This window comes from Cygnus atratus, chromosome 4 (genome assembly GCF_013377495.2).
Source record: "Cygnus atratus isolate AKBS03 ecotype Queensland, Australia chromosome 4, CAtr_DNAZoo_HiC_assembly, whole genome shotgun sequence".
Taxonomy (NCBI): Eukaryota; Metazoa; Chordata; class Aves; order Anseriformes; family Anatidae; genus Cygnus; species Cygnus atratus.
Window position 1 is genome coordinate 18,374,587 of NC_066365.1, and position 14,171 is coordinate 18,388,757.

Below are 14,171 nucleotides of genomic sequence, written 5' to 3' on the forward strand. Positions count from 1 at the left end.
CGCCCAGGCATTCCTCCTGCCAGGCCCTGTCGTGCCCCATGCTCCCCGTCCCAAACGTGGAAAGCGCAGGTTGTCCTGCAAGATCAGCTGAGGGCCTGAGGGCACCATCACGTTGTTCAGCAGTGCCCAAAAGCCCAGCAGGGGCTGCCTTCGTTTTCTTGGCGGTGGAAGTTGTGTGGTGCCGGACCTGCGCTGCTCTGGGTTCGTAGAATCGGAATATCCCGAGCTGGAAGGGACACGCAAGGATCATCGAGTCCAACACCTGGCTCCACACAGGTCTACCCAGAAATTCAGACCATAAGACTGAGAGCACAATCCAAACGCTTCTTAAACTCCAGCAGGCTTGGTGCTGTGACTACGTCCCTGAGGAGCCTGTTCCAGTGTGCAACAACCTCCTTGGTGAAGAACCTTTTGCTGATATTCAGCCTGGACCTCCCCTGTCACAGCATGACACCATTCCCTCGGGTCTATCGCTGGTCACCAGAGAGGAGAGATCGGTGCCTGCCCTCCCTCAAATAGGGGTTCTTGCAGAGTAGGTTACAAAAAGCCTATGGGCTCAATAAGTGCTATGACTTCAACTCTGCCTTTTCACACCTCGTCCTTGGTATTACTTGCTGACACTTCTTTGCGCTTAACCTCCCGGATCCAAATGGTAGCCAGAGCCTCTGCATCCTTCCAGCCTGTGTCCTCCTGGGACTGCATCAGTCAAAATAACTGCTGCGATGTCCTGGGCCTGAAAAACCCAGCGGAAGAGGGAAGGAGAGAGAGGCCATGTCTGACAGAGCAGCTGAGGGAGACCCGGGGAAGGAGTGTTGTGTCTAAACGCCACCCTGAGTAAAAAGTTGCTCTTTTATCAGAAATGATACTGTTGCTGTGAAGGACGTTGACTGGATAAACAAATCCTTCTCCCAGGATTAATAACACCACCTGTTTTGCTTGTGCCCTGCAGGTTTCAGTGAGAGCAACACAGCCCTGACCCCATGGAGCTGCTTCTTGGTATTCGGCACAAAAGTGGCATCTGCAACCGGTTCTGCCCATAACTGGAGGAACAGAGGGAAAATCTTTTACTCATCTTTACAAAGCCCCAAAAGATAAGTTCTGCTATGTAACGTCCAGGATTGAGAAGCTTTCTACTGCCAGTAAGGTTGGAGATGCTTACGCAACATGTCTGGTGCACAGTGTCATAGCAGCCCTGGGGCTCGTTATGTGCCCACATGGGAGTCTGTGTACAGTACAGACCTGGTGACTCCATAGGAAATGCTTTCTTGACGTCACACTAATTCCCTGACCTTCCCCTCCACCCTCCGCTACTATATACAGTTGCTGGCTATTTATATATGATGAATATGATTCAGAATTACACATGCCAGAAAGACACTGAATCTTTCAACCTAATAATTAAAAAAAGGGATATAGCATGATTGCTTTGTTCCATCACCACATGAAAGAGAACTATTTATTTTTGTTGTGGTTAGCTTAGTAGTAACAAACAAAATATTTTATTCCTATCCATGAGAAGCAATCTTGCCCATCTTTATGGGCTTCATCCAAAGTGTGCTGGAGTCAGTAGCAGTATGCATGGGCTTGGAATTAGCATGTGACTGCAGATCTAGAGAGCTGGATCAGAGCAAGAGTGCTGCCAGACTACAGGGCTGAGCATTGTACAAGACTTTGACACCCTGAGAGGGAATAATGCCTATCTTTAAGTGGGGTCCATGCAATGCTTCAAGTCTTAGAAGGCAAACCCTCTGGTATTGCAGCTGAAGCACTCTGTCAGGAGGCTGTTGCTGTGGCTGGACGTGTGGAGCAAGGAACATTGTGAGATTTTTGTGGTGTCATTAGATTACTGCTCATGTGAAATTGAGTGATGGATAGTTTACATAGTCAGCCTTTTAGCAAAGTTCACCGGCATGGCTCCAACTGTATGTATCGAGGCTAATCTCAATTACAAATTGAAAATGCCTCTGTCTTTGTCACTGCAGGGATGGTCTGGAAAGTATCGACTGATTGCTACAGCTGAAAGCTTGTCATGGTGATCTTTATCGCACCAAAGATCACAGTGCACTCAGTGTACCATGCAACTGTTCCACCCTGATGGCTCTTTCATTTTTCCTGGTTTTGCTGTTTGTCTAGGTCTTTCATATGATAGTAATCAAGGAAAAAATGTATTAAAAAACAAATATGAGGCTTGGATTGTTTTAAACTGAGGTAATAATGAGGGAATTTGGGAACAGTTGTACTGGCATTCCTTTAAAATCTTCCCACCTTCAACTTGGCTGGAATTCAGGTAGATGATGATAGTAGAAACCAATACACAGAGGAAAAGTTTGTCAGATCCAATCAAGGAAGATTTCAAAGAAATGGCCAAGGATTCTCAATGCAAGGAAGAAGAAGAAACCAGCAAGGCCACTGAGGTCTGTATAATATACATTTTTTGCATCATTTGCTCTTGAAGGTCTCTTTCCTGGGATTCTCATCAAAAACTGTCAGAAAACAGTTGTTCTGATCAAAACCTTATGACAGCCCTTCTGTTGTTAAGTAGCCATGAAATGACTTTTGCCTCTCTTTTTTATTTTTCCTCCTCAGTTCTTCTGGTCCATTTTTTTTTTTATAAATGTATGAGGAAGAATGAAGTATTATGTTTCTTAATGTTGAAAAAGGAGGGAAAGAAAAGAAAGAAGAGGTAAGAAAGGCCAAAAAACTTTAAAAAGGAAGAGAAATGGAGCACAGATGAGAGGGGGGAAGGCACCCAACGCTACAAAGAGGAATAAAGCATGGGAAAGAATTAGAGAGACCAGAGGAAGATGTGAAGAAGGGCATAGGCTGTGTATCACAATAGATGGGAAAGGGCAAAAATGGAGTAACAGACAGTTTTGCATACTCTTGTCAAAAGGAGTTAGTCAAGATTAGGCTCCATGAGTGCCTCTGAAAGGACTGGGAAGAAAAACTATGCTGACATGGGTGCATGACTCTCTTTAATAATAGATACGATTGTAGCAGGTGTAAATACATTGAAATGGTACCAGGTAACTTGAGTATCAATAGCAGTAAAAATGCAGCAGCACAGGATGGCCAAGTCTGTGTCCTGTTGGTATCCAGGGTAATGGATGGTTTGGGCTATGTTATTAGGGAGCTCACTTGGTTTCTGCTCCTGGCTCTTAATGGTTGATTGCTGTGTGCTTTAATACTATATGGTAATTGGCTATAAAAGCCGTCTTGTAACAGGGATTGAAATTCAAATTTCTCTGCTCCCAGCCCTGTACCTTAATCGCTGCATTGCAAAATGATGCTTTGCTTCCCTGGCCCAATGAATGTGGATTAGTTTGTCTCAGAATAACAGCTTTTCAGCCGGCACAATGAAAGGCATTCCTCCCACCTAGCCTCTGGCCTGGTGACAAAGGGAATTCCCTGGGAAGTGAGAGATAGGAACTCAATGTCATCCTCAGGACTCTCCATGTTTCTAAGCTCTACCTGCTGAGCTGCTAAGAGAGTCCCTCTCCTTCCTGCTAGCATGCTTTTGAAAGACACCAAAGTCTAAGAGCAGACCCTGCTCCAGCATAGCTCAAGAATTGATTGCGTTAGATGCCAGGAAGGCTGTAGTTGCAGCATCAGGGGCTGGCAGCTCAGGTGCTTCTCACACTCTCTGCTAAAGATTCTGGTCCAAGGTACGGGCGCTTCTGGTGTGGTGGTAGGATGTGGGGGCACCTGGCTCAGAGCTGTGGGCTAGGAAACCGGTGCCAGAACATGGGGTTCCTAACTGTTCTCCTAACGCTGCAACAGCGAGTCCTGTTGTACATGTAGTCTGTGATAAGTCTTATCTTAGCTGTGTTTGGGAGAGCATTGTGCTGTGGGTTTGTTCATCTTCAGTGGTGTGCTCACTGGTAATTCGTGGCATCGCGAGGCTGACTTCTGTCAGATAAGATTCCAGCAGGCGGGAGGTCAATGTCCTCTGTTCTGATTTTATTTATTTATTTATTTATTTTGAGGTGGGGAGAGGGCCAGTGGAGACATGTAATGAACGTCGATAACTGCATTTAGTTTCTTTGGCAAGTGGTAAGTACTGTTCCCCTTTGTTTGCTTATGCAGACTACATTTAAAGTACTGCCTAATACGAAGCAAACCTTTCTGGAGGCCAGTGCCAATTTTGGTTGAAGAAAAGTATAGCACCACAGTTGAAAGTCTTCATTATCTTCTGAGGTTCAATTACTAATGAGCATTCTTTAATTTTTGTTACCACACACTTCACATTCATATGACTTCTTTTCTGCCCAAGGCCTATTTGAATAAAATTGTGTACTTCCTGCTTTGGCAACATACTAATGATGTTCATTAAAAGAAAATCATTAGGAGTAGCCCTCCTGAAAATGTTGAAAATGTTGTTGGATGGTAATTTGGGCTCGATCTTGTAATTTTAGCTGTGATTTTACCTGTAATGGCTACAAGTAAAATCATTCTCTGTAAGAATCTTGGGTATTTCTCATGCATGCTTCAGAAAATAGTCAGACTGTAGGCACACCCACAAAAAGTGCTGGTGAACAGATCACAGATCTCTGTACTAAATTAATCCCTTAAGTAAAATTTTTCTTCATATGGTTTCACCAAAACAGAGCTATACTTACAAGCAGCTTTGGTGGAGAACTAGAAAATATTGTTAAAGCTTTAAACATTAAACTAATTGTAGTTCACTTGATTCCCAAACGTAATAAAACTCTTCCTTTCCTAGGCCATTATCAGTTAGACAACCCCCTGCATTGTATGTGTTATTAATAATTTATTCCTTCCATTATTTCCAAATGCACATTAAAGAATTGGCTCATGGTTTCTAGCACAATTCTGAAGCACAACTCTGATCAGTAATTTTTGGAAATGTTGTCTCAGGGCAAATAAATTAATAAGGAAATGGGTAAATTTTATCTTCTGTGGAGTTAAGATAACAGTTTAACTACTTTATTCCTATTAGTATGTTGAGAATTCTAGATGGGAGTTGTTTTCTTCTTCCTGATACTAATGATTGATTTTGTATATTATTCTTATAGACTATTTTAATTACTTTTCTACTATTTTTTTCTAGTTAGAAACAAATGACTATTTTTCTCCCCTGCTTCTTTGGTGTCATAATCGTGAGCTTGTATAGCCTCATGCAGAATGATGTACTGCTTTGTACCTGCCGTTGTTACCCCTTGATATTTTCCAGGTATTCTATTTCTAAGCCAACTTTTACATAAGCAAATTTATGCAAAAATACCAGATATGGCTATTTCTCTATTCTGCTTGGAAAAAAAAAAGATTATATAGTGAACTGGAGAGCCCAGCAAAGTGATCCTCGTAGCAGTATTTTCAATGCATATGAGTGCAATTAAGGCAACAGGAAGGGTTATTACAAAAATGGGGATGGCTAAACTTTGCAAAAGTGTGCTGGGTGGAAGGGTGGCTGCTAGGAAAGGTTAAATCATGGAGTATATGCAGAAGATGTTTGCGAGATTCATATACTGCCAGAATGTGAAGATTTCCAGTCATACTTGCCCAGTTCCTAAGAGACCAGTGATCTTTGTAGATGTCAAGAAATGATTGAGCAGAAAGGAAATTAAGAATCCTGGTTTTCAGCCACGTTGAACTGGAGTTGATGGTTAAGTTACCACGAGGGCACTACCCTGATGAAATGACTCGGTCAGAGTAGAGGTGTGTGAAAAAAGTGCCCAGAGATGGTAGTTGGATCTCTTTGCAGGTGGGACTGTTTGCAGTGACAAAGATAAGATGGCTGACAACGAATTCCTGTGGGAGCCATTGTAAGTTAGAGGAGGAATGGAGGAACTCTCCTAACCAGTTGCTGGTGGAGGCATCTGAGAAATAAGAGAAGGAGTGGGAGATGATCTAACTATTAGAAACAGTAAACAAGGAGCAGAGACGTTAGTTTGGAGTGCAGAATGACAAGCAGCCAGCACCACATATTGTTACTTTTTTTCTGTCATTGATCATTCCTCTGTGTTTCTGTTATTGTTTGTTTGTTTGTTTGTTTTTCCATTTAAAGAAAACGCCTTTTCTTCCAGAAGTCCTCCTTAAGATCTTTCTGTTCAAGGAACCTATCAGTGGGAAAGCAAATGAGGTAGAAACGAAGGTGAAGATAAAATTCCAGGAATACGCTTGCACAGACCTACCTGAAACTGTTTCTTGCCAGGAGCAGGTGTTCTGAGCCTCTGAGGGCTATGCCCCTGCACCAGTTCTCAGATATACTTGCCTTCAGCTGTATGAGCAGTGGTTAGCAGGGAGCTGCAGAAGAATTATTTGTGCCAAGACTTTTTTAAGAAAAGCTATTACAAAGAATACACAACCTGCTTCTTTTCCTACTTTTCAGTTGTTTGATCACTAGCTCAGTATGGATTTAACGTTTTGAAGAAACAATTCCATTCTTACCCACAGCAAGTCAGCTGTTTAAATGGTGCTGAAAATTACTTGCTTTGGTGACTTTCCTATGATGAAGAAACAAATATTGCTATTGCAGCATCTCCCTGATGTGAGGCTTGGAAGTGAGATTTAGGTTAGCAAGGTTTAGCAAGTATCATTTGCACTGTGGCAACTGTGGACATGGGGATGAACAGGCTCTTAGCCAGCAGCAAAGACATGGTGACGTGACTTGTTCTGACAGGAGGGAAGGCTAAGCTAACTTGCCCATTTTGCCTGTAGCAAAACCAAAGTAATACATGCTGACAATTTCTGCAGGTCAGCTGATGCATAAGCTGTTAATATGCACTAACTTGATGGTACTTTCGAGCTCACAAGACAGTTTAGTGTGCCGCACACACACACCTCTCTTTGCTTAGGCCATGCTCTATCAGTAATGGGATTTTTCTTGTCTTTTTTTCTTGTCTTTTGTCTTCTGTGGGTTTCAGATCTCTATGTATGCAAATATGTGTTGCATTAGACACACAACTCCTTGATATTGCCAGTTATGCCAAGATTCATAGTAGCTGTAATAGTCCTGTTTAGAATTATTTACACCGTATGTAACAGGACAGAAACAATAGAGTAATGGGAGTAACTGTCATAAAAGTTGTTAATTACAAACAGAGACTTGCCCCAACAAAATAGAGAGCAAAAGCTTGAAACCAGTTCTATGTGGCAACAAGATATCCCCATCTGAGCCTGAATGAGAGAGGAGGCAACGGAACAACTCTGCGAGGAAGCTGCACTGCAGCAGCCTTTGACAGGATTCAGCACTGCTTGCTCAAAAGGGAGCTGTTAAAGGTGAAAAGCCAGACAATTGGAGAATGAAAACCTTTCCTCTTCTCTTTCCCCATCCTCTCTAACATGGACGGATGAATTCCAGTGTTAATGAAGGGACAGCATGTGCTTTTGATTTTGCGAGGGAAACTGAATGCTGTTCTGGACGTATGAAAGGTTGCTGTATATACAATAAAAGATTGGGGGAAAACGAGCAAAGAAAACACAAAATAAGCCTTTTGTGGATGTCATTTTAAAGAAATGGTATGCATCCAATGGGAGCAAGAAAATAAATGTAATTTTAAGATTTTTTCTTTCCTGGGTAGTAAGACAAGCCAAAAGAAGAAAATGAGAAAACACATATGGATGGAATCTAGAGTGAAAATAATCCAATGGGAGAAAAAAATACTTTTTTTTTTTTTTTTAAATTTGTACTTATTGTGTTTTAGTCCATGTTTTCCTTGCAGCATGGATCACTTAGAGGTCTTACATGAATTCATGTCTGAACCAATCCCTAGTTTCCTTAGAACAGGTTTGATGAAGTATTATTTTTGCTCCACATTTCAATACTTGTTCTAACTAACCAAAGAAACATTGCTAGGGAAAAAAACAAAGCCTACCAACCAAACGAACAAAAAGCCACCTTAATTGCAACAGCCTGGAAGACTGTTGCTCTTGGTGCGGTTTTAATGGCTGGACAGGCCTCACGTTAAAAAAATTTAGTCCTGTCTAGGATTTCCCTTCAAGCCACTTGACTTTCCAAAATGGGCAAGGCTTACTGTTGAATCAGGTGCATCTGAAATAAAAAAGAATATTATCTTGTTGGAAATTTGCAGGTGAATGAGAAAGGTATTGCATGTATTATGTTTATACAGCACTCTTCACCTGAGATACAGTAGGATTTCTTTATGAAATTGTGGTATTGGTATTTCATACCATAAAGACAGTGCAAATAAATGAAGTTTTAAATAAACTAGATAAATTTTGAAGTCATATTTTAGGCATATGTTATTTTTGGCTATTGTGCTGATTCAGGGATTAATTGGAAGTATAATGAACTGTAACAAAAGAAAAGTCTGAAAAGCATGAAGTTATAAAACATTGACATTGTCTGGGCAGTCTATTTCTTTGTTTTCACTTCAGTTCCTTTTTCTGATAGCCCAGTAGTCCTGGACAGTAGGAGGAAAAAATAAGTTGTAGTAGGAATGAAATGTTAGTTTATTCATGGCTAACTACTTGTTTTCCCTTAGCTGAACTTAAGGCTAGCATATAGGTTAGCCACCAGGATGCCAGATATCAGAATCTTCTGAAGGCAGAAGTCAGTTTACTTGCAAAAGGGATTACAAAAACATGCACGTTTTCTATTGTGACGGGCTTCTGAGTCACAGCTGGAATGTGCAGTGGAGAAGTATTCATCCCTGCTGTCCCACATGGCGCCCTCCTTAACCACAATCTCTTGCTCAGCCTCCTATTAGTGGGTATTTGTCAGTTTTTGTACTTTTCCACAGTCTGAAATGCACTCCGGAGCAACAAACAGCATTTTCTAAGCCCCTATGTACTACTAGAATTCTCTAAGGAATCCTTGTATGTATGACTTTTTTTCCTACTTTGTGTGTATCATAGGAGACTGACTCTGAAATACCATACTGTGCACATCGACTTCTACTTCTGGATTTCATTTGCCATTTACAGTGAGCAGCTTGCAATGTGCTTTAAACGGCTCTACCAGGCACCGCTCACATTAGGGGTTACTGATCCTCTCTCTCTGTGAATATCGATATAATGGATGGTGGTGCCAGCTTCAGCTGATTACTTCCTGCTCTCTAGTTCTGCTGTCTCCGTGGAAGCTGAAGCTGCAGACTTCCTTAATTAATCATACTGGTCTGGAAATTGAAGACAATAAGGCCTAAGTATAGTGGAGCCTTCTGCTATAGTCAGCACTTTTTTACTTTAAATACACGGTTTGGATGTAAGCTATCAGTGGTAATTTTCAGCGAGAACTCTGGGCGTTTTAAATATACCCTGAAATACTTGCACACTGCACCTTTTCCCAGAGACTGAATTCTTCTTTCCACAAAGAGCTGCCCAAACTGAGGCATTCTGCTGCCTTAAACCAGAATGCAGGCTGTGCACAAAACCCTTAACAATCTGTATTGTATATCATCAAGGAAATGCTGCTAGCAAGGTTTTATTCAAGTGAAAAACCTGAGGATTCCTGATCATCACAAGGATCAGACATAACCAGTAGCCTAACCTCATAACAGGATTAAACTTAGTCCTTGAATTACATCTTTCTTCAGGAGGTTTCAAGGTGCTCTGTAAAACAGCCAAACTGTATTTTTCTCCTATATGAGGAGAGATTATCAAAGGGCTCAGTGACTTGCTGTGTGGTACAACAAAAATCAGAGATGGCGGGGACAAACATTCATTCTCACTCTTATAGCTGCATTTTGAATTTTAGGTTTCATTTCTTCATTTCGTGCATTTAGTTTTTTATTCTTCTTCATAGTAAGAAAATGACATCAATGGATCAGAATGGTTCCATTTTTTTCCTCTGCCTTCCAAAATGCGTACGTCCCAGAGAAGGGGTTTTAATTTTGGTAAGATGTTCTCCTCCCACTTTGGTTGGGCTCCTCGATGGTAAACCAGACAGTGAAATAAACAGTACTGCAGTATTTTTTTCTTTCAGACAGTAATACAGCGTTAAAGTGCTTAAAACACTTATTTTTGTCAAATAACCTAAGAAACACATTTCTCACTGAAGATTTATGTCACAACATTTCCAAGAGGCAGCCTGCTGAAACTTGTTTTTAGTGATTAAGCATAAATACAGCCCAATGAAGGCTTTCTCTCGTATCACATCGGAGTTGCTTGCATTTAAATTAGTGGGTCAGCAAGACAGGACAGTGGAACCTTTTATTAGCAGCTGACTTCTCTCGAGTCTCATTTTACATTTTTGGTTCCAACACTATTCAGCTGAAAGGAGATACTGTAGGTAAAATAAAGGAGGTGAATAACAGAGACAAGGCAGCTGCCAGACATCAGCTTCCACCAAGTTCTTCAAAAATATCAGTATTCTCAGTGATAGTATAAAGAATCGTAATGCAGCACGTTTCCTTGTGAAACAGGTAGTCTTTTGTGTTCACTAATAAGAGCTTTTCATAAGCAAAGTCAATGAAACAGAGTTCAGGTTTTTTTTGTTTGTTTGTTTGTTTGTTTGTTTTTCTTTAAGCTGACTTAGGTGAAGGGGATTACTATTGAGTAAGAAATAATGGCAAACATCCATATAAATTATATTTCACCTGCTGAAATCTTTGTGGTAGTGCTGTTCCCTAAGGAAGTCCATATTTTCCCTAAAATCACTTTGTGATGTAAAAAGACCTCACGAGTAAATTTGGTAACACTGTTATTCTGTCAGGATGTTGGACAACCTGATGCTCATTCATTGGCCTTTAGTGATGGCATTTTTTGAAAAGCTGGAGATTGAAATTCCTCTTGAATTTTGTTTGTAAAGGTACAAATGACAGAGACCTTGTGCGATGTATGTAGAGAACATATAGCCTGTTATAGCCTTATATACATCAACAAGTAAGTCAGAGATGTTATGTTCCTTTCTTTTTAGCACTTTCCAGCTCTAGCTGGACATAAGTGAACATCTTTTGTCTGGTAACACGGGAGAAGATTGTTGATCATTAGTGTATTATGAATTGCAGAGCACGTACAAACTTACAGGGCTACATTCCCTATAGAATGATATATAATGAATATGTGTTACAATTCTGTAATGAGAATGTAGAATACTAGAAAGCGTTTGTTGTTAAAGCTGTGTTTTCTTTGGGATACAATGTAAATGATCTGCTGGAGGAGCAGATGACAGGGCTAATTCATCCCTGGTGTAACTTCACTGGACTCAGTTGATTTGCATGGGATTAGTTCTGTCCATTCCTTTGTAAAAAAAAAATAAAGTTGAGGATTATGTAACTGGGAATGTGTCCAGTATGTAATGTTTTAATGTGTATTTTCTCGTTAGTATCTTAAATATGAAACTTTTATGCCAGATTTAGAGGCTCAAGTGCTTTCATTTACCATTGGGGAGTTAGAGAAAAATAAAGTAGAATTTAAAGTTATTGTCGTGGACTGCAAATATTAATTAATTTTTTCCCCACATTGTATAAACATTAAAAGGAAGCCCTTCCCTTCCTTCACTACTCTAGAACTTTTTGCTTGGACATTTTAAGTTACGAGTGACTTGTGTTCTTCCAGATGGGTTTGGTTTTTCTTTTTTTCTCTTTTTCTGTCCTGAGTCAGAGGGGCAGTGAAACCACCTCAGAAGCTGTTAAGTCTCTTATTAGGAAGAGGCAACAAGAGGAATAGATGAGAACTGTGCTGAGATCTTTAATTAATCATGCTGCATAGCAGATGTAAAGAGGACTCAGTGACAAAGGACTGGAACAATTTGAATGAGAGTTATTTCAAAAAATTACATGTGATATTTAAAATGAGTCATTTAAAATTATTAGTAAAAAGAAAAGGAAATGCATAAAATCCCCTTTATCACAAGACAGAATGTTTGTACATCTTGCAAGTGTTAATAATTCAAACTTAAATACTAGCGTATTGGGCAAGACTTGCAAGACTTTCTAGAAATTACATGCAGCAGGAACTTTACATATGCTGTACACTGATGTACCACATCAATCATTTCAGGGAGGGTGCTTTTCCCAGACGGGTGTATGGCATTTCGGTAGGAGGTGGACTTGTTGCTCTCCCCATAGTGAATCCGCTGTGGCACGGGCACTTTCACTTTATCCTGCTGATGCCACAAATGTTCACAAGATCTCGGTTTTCTGATCATGCGGAACACTCAAATGCACCATTTGTGTTATGATAGAAATATGGGATTCACTCCAGTATAGTACCTTTGAACTTTGGGGTAGTTGAGATGTGAAAAATAGAAAGAGATCCTATCAGGGAAGAGCAGAAGCGGAGTCATAGGAGGAATACAGTAGTGCAGATACATTCATTCAGGCACTGTTTGGAACTTGCAGGTTTTTTCTGCTTGCTAATCAGCAGAAGATGTTAACTACTTTGTAATAGGAGTCTTTCTAAATTACAGAGACCACAATTTAGCTGCCTAAAAGTGACATACTTACAGATAATTAGATTCTGTGAATTTCCATATGGTTTTGGTAACCTTAGGAACTCATGTATGATTTAAAATTGATTTAAAGACTATGTTCATTTCAACATTTTGTGCTTGTTTTCTGCGACTTAATTATTTACATAACTTAACGGGGGGAAATGTTTGCACTAGTTTACAAATGTGATATTGCCTGAGAAAATACAACAAGTACAGAGCACCATCTAGTGCAGGATATCCCTAACATAAAAGTCTTTCTGCTCGTATGTCACTTGACTGTGTTTATCTAATTTAATTTGAACATTTCTCATGTTGTAGAAAGAGCCAGCCCAGTGGCTCCTGTGGCAGTATATATTTACTTGGGACCTTCAGCTCAGGACATCACAGCTGGAAGCACAGAAATTCAGGTAATCATTTGTGAGAAATGTGTACTTGTAAGAGGAAGTTTTTTATCTTCCTGCCCAGAGTGCTGGGTGATACACTCATTACAATAACACAGTCCAATCTAGCTATAAACCACGTTGGACATTAATTCTCTCACCAGATTTAGAGATCTAACTGCCATTTTAAGTGACTTGAGTGCACCATTTAGCTCCTCAAAGCCTTTGCTCAGCTTCTGCAGAGCCTCAGCTAGCCAGGTTCCTTTAGCTGAGCATTCAGCGGTTGTGTATGCAAATCATGACTAATGGGTGAGATTAAAGATCTGATTGTCATTAAGAAATGAAGAAATGAAGGAAGCTGAGATTCTGTAGGAGACAGGAAAAAGACTTACTGATAATTGCTGAGGAACTGCAGAGAAAAGTGAGCTACAGGTTTGTTTGTTTGTTTTTTTTTCCTGTTGTTTTTTTGTTTGTTTGTTTTGTTTTGTTTTTGCAAAGGCCATATTTTGATTCTTTTGGAAGCAAATAAATACATGATATCGGCCCCAGGGTTGATTAATCAATATTTGAATATCAACACTCTTTTTGATGCAATCTATTTAGCATTAGGGTAGGATTAAGAGGAACTGTCTTGGTTAACTGAAGATGTAGTGATGACAAGCTGGATTGCATTCTGCACTAAACAAAGGTTGAAAAGGGCTCCAGAGTATTCAAAAAGATGACTTTTCATGAATGCTAGGTTTTCAGCAAAAGGTAATAGAGCACTGAAGAGCCACTGTCACTGTAAAGTTTCACATTCTCTTCTTATGTAGAAGGTGAACAACCATTGTAACTAACAGAAAATGATAAATTCTCTCTCTCTAAACATCTGTTGCATACGGAGTTTGGCTGAATGCTTGAAACCTTGCTGATTTTCCAGCTCTCAGATATACTCTGAGGAAACAGCAAGCACACAGTCATGTTTATTTCAAAGTACCTCCTGGTGTTGAATAGCTCTGTTTTTTTGCTTTCTACTTTAACCTTTAATAGTCAATTAAAACAAACAAAGAAAGAAACAAACAAAAAGCAAACAAGAAAACAAGACAGAAATAAGTAGAAACGTTTGAAAATCTAGATACAGAATACCTTCCTGGGTATTTTTTCTGCTCTTTCTACCTCTTTCACAACTGCCAAAGAGCACCTACTACTGAAGCTAGAAAAAAAAGTGAAAAAAGAAGTATAAAAAGTTGCATTTTCATTCTTGAACTAATGAGGAGTAAATTAAAGAAACATGATGGGAATGTTCAAGCTGTGGTTCAATTTGTTTTTCTGGATATATATACCACTTTGCTAACAGCAAGAAGTAGCTTTGACAGAACAGAGTGTTATACTTAAAGAAGAGGTTCAAGATCTGGTGTTAGAAATAGCAGTTTGGGGTATGCTGGGGAGACAGA

The 14,171-nt window shown here is 40.0% G+C and overlaps 1 long non-coding RNA gene across 3 annotated transcripts in view; it reads left to right on the top strand.

Annotated features, from left to right (window-relative positions):
- LOC118244956 (uncharacterized) overlaps positions 1-14,171 on the top strand; it is a 21,275-nt gene continuing 7,104 nt past the window's right edge. For 2 of the 3 annotated variants that reach the window (XR_004777703.2, XR_004777711.2), the window contains exons 1-5: positions 1-532; positions 950-2,414; positions 3,987-4,053; positions 9,728-9,818; positions 12,677-12,765. This is a non-coding gene — a long non-coding RNA (uncharacterized LOC118244956). Of the gene's footprint in view, positions 533-949; positions 2,415-2,585; positions 2,684-3,986; positions 4,054-9,727; positions 9,819-12,676; positions 12,766-14,171 lie in introns of those variants that run through there. The other variant, XR_004777720.2, reaches the window with a different exon arrangement.